The sequence below is a fragment of the Rousettus aegyptiacus genome, unplaced genomic scaffold (assembly GCF_014176215.1).
Source record: "Rousettus aegyptiacus isolate mRouAeg1 unplaced genomic scaffold, mRouAeg1.p scaffold_m13_p_13, whole genome shotgun sequence".
In the NCBI taxonomy this organism is placed as follows: domain Eukaryota; kingdom Metazoa; phylum Chordata; class Mammalia; order Chiroptera; family Pteropodidae; genus Rousettus; species Rousettus aegyptiacus.
Window position 1 is genome coordinate 37607420 of NW_023416288.1, and position 9544 is coordinate 37616963.

General features: G+C 53.3%; 1 pseudogene; it reads right to left on the reverse strand.

The window, feature by feature from the left end:
* Window positions 1-2325: 2325 nt before the first annotated feature.
* Window positions 2326-2443, reverse strand: LOC118611039 (annotated as a pseudogene).
* Between the last annotated feature and the right edge of the window lie 7101 nt (window positions 2444-9544).

Sequence of the window (9544 nt, forward strand, 5' to 3'; positions counted from 1 at the left end):
GTGGGGACAGGCTAGGAGGAAGGTCGATTTGCTAGGCTTCCAGGAGGGTCTAAGGTGCAGACACGTAGGTGACTGGGAGGGGCCTTCCTTGTGCTTCCAAATCAATTCCCTTGCTCCAAGCACCTGGCACACCCTTGAGAAGACTGTCCTTGGACAACTAGGCTCCCCAGGTACCCCGGGCCCAACTCCCGAAGGTGAGCTTAGCCAGCGGCTGGAGGTAGAAAAACTCTGGGTGTCTCAACAGCCCGGGGACCCTGTGGGGGCCAAGGGGCCAGCGCTTCACCTGCATCTCACTGTTAGGGACCCCGTTCCTTTCTCTGTCCTGCTTTACCAGTCTCTCCTGGGGACCCTTCCTTTCCAAATCGCAGCAGGCGACGCCTCATATTCCCCCCGGAGAGCGTGACCTATGGGAGCCTAGAAGGTCAGGGAAGTCTGGACTTGACCCGTCTAAATGGAATGGGTTTAAAACCACCCCCGCCAACAATAAGAGCATACGAAACCCTTGAACCCCTGGGGTACCTTTGAGGGACTGACTGCTGGTGGTGGAAGAAACCCTGCCAACATCTGCAATCTGGCAGGCTAATAAAAACGAGCGTTTAGAAGCTTTCCGTCCCTGTGAGCAGACTCCAGGACTGATGGGAGCCTACTTATTTTTGAAAATGCCTCGTGGCCATTGTGATGATGAAAGATGAACTCAGGGTGGTCTAGGAGGGAGGTGGGTGGTTTGCTCTGTAAGGACGGGAAAACTTCTAGATTTAGCTTGGCATTCAAGATGGAGAAAGGGTGGGAGGGCTTGGGTCTGGGTTGGGGGCTGTCCCTGGAACTTGAAAAAAAAATAGACTACAGGGCGCCCAGATGCCAGGTCTGAGGAGGGGCTGGCCGGAGAGCTTCCCTGAGGTTTGGCTGGTCAGTGAGCATTAGCAAGGGGCCTGTGAGAGTCTCGACTCTCCTCACCTTCATAACAAGTCCCCTATCTTTTTATGGTGCCCAGGGAATGAAGACTAGGTGTGCCGTATGTGGACAGAAGTTCGGGGAAGGGTCGGCAGCTGCAGGAGGCAGGAAGGGTTGCCGAACACGTCTCGGTTTTGTCCAGAATGGTCCTGTCCTTCTGAGGAATGCTCCATCTCCTACTCCAGCGTTTCTCAGTGTGTTTTCATTATCACCTCCTCCCTCCTTAGGGAGCCTTTTTAGATCTTTTCCTATTTCCTTCCCCTCACCTCCCATGAAATTTCGATACTGTAGATGTACTTACTGTATGTTCTGTGGTTCTTTGGAGGGCCACAAACATGTGTAATATCCATCCAATATTGTTATGCTCCCCAAGACCCACGTTTTGCTTCCTCGGGGACACTCTTGTCCTCTTGAGAGGGCATGCTCTACTCCAAACATGTGATTTGATTGGCAGCAGGCTGCTGTGGCGGGAAAGCTGAGCTGAGGGAAAGAGCCGCCACAGTCTGGAGGGAAACTAGAAAGAGAGGGGAAGAGAGGTCCAGGTGGCCTTCCAGGCTCAGGTGAAACCTGTTTCGCCTCTGCCCCAGACAGGGGGCGCTCCAGTAAATCTCCGCGGATCCCCGAGCTAGTTGCTTACTACCCCAGGAATCCTGACCAACATAGAAGGGGGCGGGAATCAAACAGGAGTAGAATTCAGAGTAAAAGATGACCAAGAAAATGGACGGTGCTCCATCCCCATGTCTGGGAACCAGAGCTGTTGAGGAGAGCCCAGACTTGCTGTACCTCTGCTGGCTGGGGCGGTCGGGTCATTGTAGGTAGCCATGAAAGGAGGCGACTCTGGAGGGCTGAGTTTCTTAGAGAAACTTGGGTTGGGTTGCATGTGTCTCTGAGCAAGGAAGGGACAGGGCCGGAACTATGTTCTAGAAGGCTCGCTCGAGCAGCAGAGTGGTTGTGGGCTGAAGATGTCAAGTCTGGAGTTCAGGAGAGAGCAAAGTGGCTAGTACAGCAGCCCAGGCAAGAGATAAGATGACATCTCAGTCCAGAGTGGGGTCTGTCCTGCCTCGCAGGGCCACCGCGCTGACCCCGGCTCTCATCTGTGGCTGAGACTGCTCAGACCTGGCACTGTAGCAGATGAGGTTGCTTGGGGTCTCTTACCCTCTCACTTGAGCTAATGGCCAGGTGATGTCTTGTCCCCTGGGTTTATGGGGCTATCTCCCTATTTTAGCTGTGGTCACACCAATTTACTCTCAGATAGCAGAGTACACCATTGCTGCTGCTGCTGCTGCTGCTGCTGCTGCTTCTTCTTCTTCTTCTTCTTCTTCTTCTTCTTCTTCTTCTTCTTCTTCTTCTTCTTCTTTTCTTCTTCTTTTTTTAAGCCTATGGCACCCAGTTTTCCCAGGCGGTCTCCTATCCAAGTACTAACCAGGCCTGACCCTGCTTACTTCCGAGATCAGACGGGATTGGGCGCATTCAGGGTGGCTTGGCCAAAGACACAGAGTACACTTTTGCAGTGCCACTTCGGAACAGTTTTATAGCATCATTGGAAGAACGGTCATTGATTTTGCTCATTTTTTATTTTTATTTTGTTCTGTGGGTTCTACGGGATTTTACTTTGATCCCTCTCTTTTTTTTTTTGCTTTCCTTTCTCTCTCTCTCCCTCTTCGCTTCTCCTCCAAAATCCTGGTTCAGGGAAGCCGGGTCCAAGTATGAGTTACGATGAGTTCTGTTGTTACTCGTCTCTGAAGGAAAACAAGTCATCACGTTTGATTAATGGGGATTAAGTCCGCTCTGGCAGAGCTTCTACCTGCTCACGAAGGAGCCTCGAGCCTTGTGCCTGGAGAACAGCTGCAGGGCTTGTGTTTTCGGGAACAGACTCCAAGGGCCGAGTGGCACTTGGGCCTGGCTCCAGGTTGTCATGTCTGCGGTTTCACAGCTGTCTCCCTGTCCCTCCTAGGAGCAGGCGTCGTGGGCCGGGCTGGCAGAAACCGGGCCTCTGTCCCTCCCCCGGGAAGGTGTCGCAGCCACGGGCCTCGACCCCTGCTCCCGTGTCCGCCCTGGCCCACGCGATGCCTCTCCTACTCCCTCCATCGTTCCCCAGTTCCCTTAACTGTAAAACAAAATAACAGCCACCATGGAGGGCCATGGTTGGGACTGAGAGCAGGTGCAGACAACCGGTTCCTAGCAATGTGAGGAAATGCCATTGCCGTCATTTCTGTCCTTCTAGTTCAAAGTCAGCAAACACGGAAGACCCACCATGCGCAAGACCCTGCGCAAAGCACGGCCATGTGCTGAGAGTAGAGTAGGTTCGTAACAAGGGTCGGCTGAGTGAGTGAATGAATGGATGACTGCAGGTGTCTCAGGGCAAGAGGCTTGGAGTGCTCAGGGACAGAGGGATTTGAGAAGTCCCTGGAATGCGGGGCAGATTCTGGATGTTTCTACTCCCGTCTGCCTTTCCTGAACTCCGACTGAGCACTGAGCTGCAAGGGGAAAGACAGTCCTTAGTATGGATTAAACATGCGTTTATTGAGCACCGACTAAGTGCAGGCTGCAGGGTGGCAGGGGAGACAGACTAGTGAACAGGCAAGGGCTGTGAGGGCGAGTGAGTACGGGGTCTCCAATACCACCCCATCGAGGCCGAGGACGATGAGCAGAACTTGGCCGGGCTAGGTGAAGGTGAAGGTGTGGAGGTCAGTGGAGGGGCATTCAAGGTGGAGGGAAGGCCTCCCAGAGGTGAGCCAGACCAGACAGGCTCGGGGACCTGCAGGGAGTTTGTGGGTGTGGAGCTGATCACGGATGGACAGGGAGCACTGGGATGTATGCAGAGCCCTGGCCAAGGGGCTTGTGGGCCAGGTAAGGCAGCCATGGGAGGAATCAGTCATGGGGACGACATGGTCACTTTGGCATTGTAGAAAGAATAGGGCGGAGAATGGCTCGGCTGGGACTTACCCAGGGGCAGGAGACCCGTCAGGAGGCCCGGTTGATGAGAGGTGATAGTGGCCTGCATTCTGGTCTTAATGCTGCTCCCCAGAGGACATCAGAGCAGGGAGGGACCTAACAGTCCCTCAATTCACATTCTCACTTTATATATAGGTAAGAAACTGAGGCCCAGTGAGGCCTGGTGCAAGCCCAGGAAGGCCACCTGGCCTTTTCCCCGTCCCCTTCTGCCTGCAGAGTGAGATGAGCCAAGGACATCTATCTTTTTCTCCTCTTCTGGACCAGGCTGCCTCTGCCGTGGGGCGACTTGTGGGACTCCCAGAAGGTAGGAGCCTGAGACACAGGTTAATAAAAGGCGAGTGATCTGTGAGGCTGGCAGGGCCTGGTTTCAGCACTTCGCTGGGTAAAGTCAGGGCTAGTGGCTGGGCAGCTTGGGGAGCCTCCGACTGAACCCGGGAATGCGAGCAAATGTGCGGCCAAGGCCAAGGCCGCGGCCGCTGGTGCCAGATTGGCAAGGCAGGGAGGTGGCCTTTTCTAATGGAGTTCCCTTGGGACATGGGAGGACCCAGGAGAGAGCCAGAGGAAGCCACTTCTACATCAGACTTCTCTCCCCACGGCTGGCAGGACTGGGTGTACGAGTGTGGTATGAAGCCAGAGGCCTGGAGAATGTGTCCTCTGAGCCTTGTCCCTGAGCCTGGACTGGGAGGAGGTTTCCAGTCCTGCTGTGTGACTCGCCAGTGTCAGCCCTTATAAAAAAAAGCTTCACCGTCTGGTCCTTCTCACCTGTCAAGTGGGAAAAGGGGTCGTCGCTGTAACTGGGTGGCCTTACGTAACACCTAGAAGAGTGTTCCACCCCGTCGAGGCCGAGGAGGAGGAGCAGAGCTTGGCCGGGCTAGGTGAAGGTGACGGTGTGGTATTGGTCCTAGAAGAGGTTGGAGAAGTTCAGGTTCCCAGGGGTCTGGCCTCCCTGCCCGGGGCTGATGGCCCCTGGGGCAGACGCTCTGCTCGCCCTCCTCGGTGGGTGGTAGCTCCGCTTTGCTCCGTCAGCCTGAGCCAGCCTGTCAGTGACATGGGGCGGAACCTACTTCCTTCCACTTGGATATCCTTCCTTTGATGGCCTCAGCTGCTGTTCCTGGAGCAACATTAAGCCCTAAAAAGTACAAATTAAGGGACAGGGAGGTTATGAGAACTGAAACCCTGCATCTCCTGACTCACCCCCTCCCACTTGCCCAAGATATACAAAAATTATCAACAGCGTTGAAGGCCATAAAAAAGCCAGAAGCAAGGAGACATTGAACCCTTGAAGGCTCCGAGGAAGGCCTGAAGCGGGTTGCGGGCCCTTCCGGTCAGCGAGCCCTGACCTCTGGAGAGGAGAAGAGTTGTGTCCCAGCTCCTTGAGGGCTGTTTTCTCCGCGACCTCCCCATCTGTATATCTTCTTCCCCTGTGAGGACAGCTCTCCTCTGAGAGTTAATTCACATTGATGTAAGCACGCTATTCCGCATCCCAGGGGAGGCTCTGCGACCTCCCAGGCGGTTATGCGATGCAGTGACTCATGTTCTCATGGTCGCCTCCCAGCAGAGGCCCGGCTTCCGCTGGCCCCTTGATCGCACTCTTGTGTCTTCTCTTGGGCTTGCACAGACCCACACGTGGATTCTCCCAGTCCTTGACCATGGAGCAGGGTGCAACCACCCCTGCTGCGGGGAAGCTGTGGCCAGACCCTCCTCCACCTCCCCAGCCAAGACCTCGCTGCTTGGAGCTGGCTGCGCCAGCATCCACCGCCTCTGACCTCTCCTCTTCCAGACCCCACTCGCCCTCGCCCGGGGAGCAGAGACCATGCTGGTGCCAGCGCACCTAAGTCCCTGCAGTTGGCTGGGGAATGGGGGGTGCGGGGAGAGTCTCCTCTCTCCTGGTTTTCCTCTGCGAGAAGCACCACAGCAAGGCGCTACTGGGTCAGTTTAATGGGACAGTTCCTGCAACGGAGAAGGGAGAAGCACGGCCACCAGCCTCCAGAGAGGCGATACGGCCACTGGGGACCCGTGCGGCCGCTCCTTCCCTCTAGCCCCTGGCTCGCTGTGACTCCCCCGAGGGGCTCAGAGCAGTCCTGCCGTTTCTGTTTCCCCTCTGTTAGTCAGGGTTCTCCAGAGAAACAAGATCAGTAGGACATGTATCTATAGAGAGAGATTTAGTTTAATAGTTTAAGGAATTGGCTCACGCAGTGGCGGGGGCTGTCAAGTTCAAAATCCATAAAAAAGAAGGTAGACCGGAAGTTCAGATATGAGTTGATGCTGTAGTCTTTTCTTTTCTTTGTTTTTTTTTTTTTAAAAGATTCACTTTTATCTATTATTTATTTATTTATTTATTTATTTATTATTTTTTATGTTTTAGGTGAGGCAAACCTCAATTGACCTCACAGATTGCAAGGATCTTGTCAGCTTACAAGCCCTTATTTTTTATTTGCTTTTATTTTTATTTTTTTTACACCTATAGTACTTGTTCTTCCTAAGTGGTCTCCTATCCAAGCACTAACCAGCCCCGACCCTGCTTAGCTTCTGAGATCAGATGGGATCGGGCTTGTTCAGGGTAGCATGGCCGTAGACTGATGTTGTAGTCTTGAATCTGAGATCTACAGGGCCAGCCAGGCAAGCTGGAAACTCAGACAGAGCCTCCGTGTGGCAGTCTTGAGGCCAAATTCATTCTGCTTTGGGATAACCTCAGTCTTTGTTCTCAAGGCCTTCGACTGATTGGCTGAGGCCCACCCAGCAAAGAGTAATCTGCTTCACTCAAAATCTACTGACTTCGGTGTTAATCCTATCTAAAAAAATACCTTCACAGCAACATCTGGATGAGTGTTTGACCAAATAACTGGGCACCATAGCCTAGGCAATTGGCATATAATAGTACTCATGATGTGGCCCTACACCCATTTATCTCATAGGCCTGTGTGTCTGAACCCCATGGGCGGGCTTGGTTTGAGGTTTTCTGAGACTCTCCTGGCTCACGTGTAAACAGCCGATGCTCCTGGTTGGGGGCGGGGGCATGGCTGCAGCTCGCGTATGGTATCTCCATTATGCGAGGCCAGAAGCACACTGTTAGACACAGCAAACCCTGGGTTACAGGAGTACCACGTTTATATAAGGGTCTATATTGCTTTTCAACAGTAAGAAAAGTTATATTTAGGAATGTAAGACTTGGCCTTTAGCAGGGGAGGTTGGTTGTGGCTTGTGCTGGGGGACCCAGGCTGGGCGCCTTAGGCTGGGCCTGTAAGCAAGGCCACCAGGGAGGAGGCCGCAGGCCCCTGACCCAGGCCTGGGCCTCGTCCCACCTCACTGCACAGTCCCATGGTCTCTGGTTTCAGTTAGAGACTTGGAGGCCGAAGCCGCAGGGAGAGTGAGGCCTCTGAGCTAATTCAGGGCCTGCAGCCTGGAGTGCCTGGCTCACTACCACATACGAGGCCCCAAGGGGCGGTGGGAGAGGGATTGCTGGGAGATCTGCTTCCAGGTCAGGTCAGGACAAAGTGCAGAAATCAAACCCCAGTCAGGCCTCTGCAGCGTCCTGGCAGGTGTCAGGGAAGAGAGGCCAGCCCCTCCAGGGCTGCTGGAGGCTGCGCTCTGTGGACAGACTTCCAGATGGGCTGTGGCCAGCGAGCCGCACCAGCCTGTCTTCTCAGCAACCTCGTCCCCTGTGGTCAGCTGGTATGATCTGGTCCCAGCCCTGGGTCAGCTCTCCTTGGGGAAGACAGGAAGAGGAAACCCAGGCAGGCCTAGGGAGAAGGGAAGGGGTGGGCAGAGAAGCAGAGGAAAACCTCAGACTCCCTTCTCAGGGAGGCTGCCTGCCCCACAGTTGGGGGCAGTCCAGGCTGGGTGTAACGAGGAGGGGTCAGACAGTCATGGGGGCTGGGACCATGAGCGAAGGAGAAGGGATGGGAACCCAGGGATGGAGACAATTGGGTGATGGAAGGAAGAGGCCGATGAAAGTGTTCAGGGAAAGCGATCATGTTGTTCTTAGAAGGAAGCATGTTTATGAGGAGGTGGAGTCCCACACCAAAACCCTTGAGTTCTTCATTTCCCAATAGTGGGCTTGGTGAGTCGACCTGAGATGCTGATGGTGACGGCTGATGTGTATGTAGCCTTGCTCTCCATGAGGCAGGGTTACAATGCCTTTACATGTATGGTATGGATTTACATAAGCCTCACGAGCCTTTACTGTTGTCTGTGCTTTAGGGATGAAGAAACTGAAGCACAGAGAGATTAGGTTTTACAGGCCCAAGTCACAGAGCCAATGAGAAGTGGCAGAGCCCGGAGTTGAAGCCACGCGGTCTAGGTCTTAACCCCATGCTGGGGGGTCGTTTTGCAGGAAGGGCCGCCAAAGGTCTGCAGGTCCTCGTTATCCTGAGGTTTGCTATGAGACTAGGACATCGGCTCTCCCCCAACCCCTGGCCCTTTGGCTGGTCTTCCTGGGAGGCTTTTTGTGAAGAGAAAGTAGAATTTCACTCAAAAGCTTTTTCTTTTCTTAAGGAGGATAGTGCTCTCAAATTGAGCACTGGAACCAGTCATTCAGGGATAACAGGAGGTATTTGTACAAAGAAATACATTGCCTTGCACAATTTGCTAATGCTTTCTTTGGCAGGTGTATAGAATCTGAACAAAGGAAATTCAAATGGTCCTGCATTTATTTCCCTTGGCTGCTCAGGAAAAGGGGAAATGGATTTTTTTTTTTTTCACATAACATAAATACCATCACAGGCGATCACAAATATTGATTCTGTGCAGGGTCTTCTAATACATGCACATAGTAGGAGCTCAATAGAAATTGACCGAAGCTGGACTGCCTGGTTAGAATTGTGTCTGCTGCGTTCTGGCTGCAAGACCCTGGGCGAGCTACTTCGGTTCTCTGGGACACAGTTCATTTTGTAAGGTTGAGCTCAGAATATTATAGTCCTGACCTCCTTGAGTTGCTCTGAGGATGGCATGGGTTAATCAAGACAGAGTGCGCAGTTTGATCCCTGGCCTCTGCCTTCACGTGGCTTTACGTGGGAAAGTGAGAGGAAAATGTGGCCAGGCCAGAGGAGGTCACCCTGGGCCCCTGCTCCTGATGGTCTGGCCCAGAAGCGACATCGATCTTTTATAGATGTTTGCATTGTAACGAAAGTCTAGCAATAATTTGTAAATTTGTTGATTTGCAAGCTTTGCAAGTTCCTTTAGAGAACACCTAGTTTAATCACCCTCATTGTAGATGTGGAAACCGAGGCCCAGAGAGGGGAAGGGCTTGCTCGGGCCCTCACAGTGACGCCCTGTCACATCTGCGACTTAAGTCCCTCTAGGTGGGAGGCTGTATTGCTTCTCCAGACGTGTTTCTCTTTCTAAGACTGTGACCCGATCGCACGTTCGAATGTTGAAGAATGAATAGATCACCTTTGGGAACATGCAAACCCAACTCAAGGTAGCAAGTGTGGCATTGAGGTGGTGCCAGGATCCACCTGGGAAGGGACAGCAGCCATCACGTTTAATAATCAGACCTCTCAGCCACGTGACTGGTTAACCTGGGAATCCTTTCCCGGGGGATCTCACCGCGATGTCTGTCCTGGCCATTGACAGCTGGAGCGATGGGGCAGGATGCATGTTCTAGATCACTGGAACCACAGCAATGACAGCACAGGGT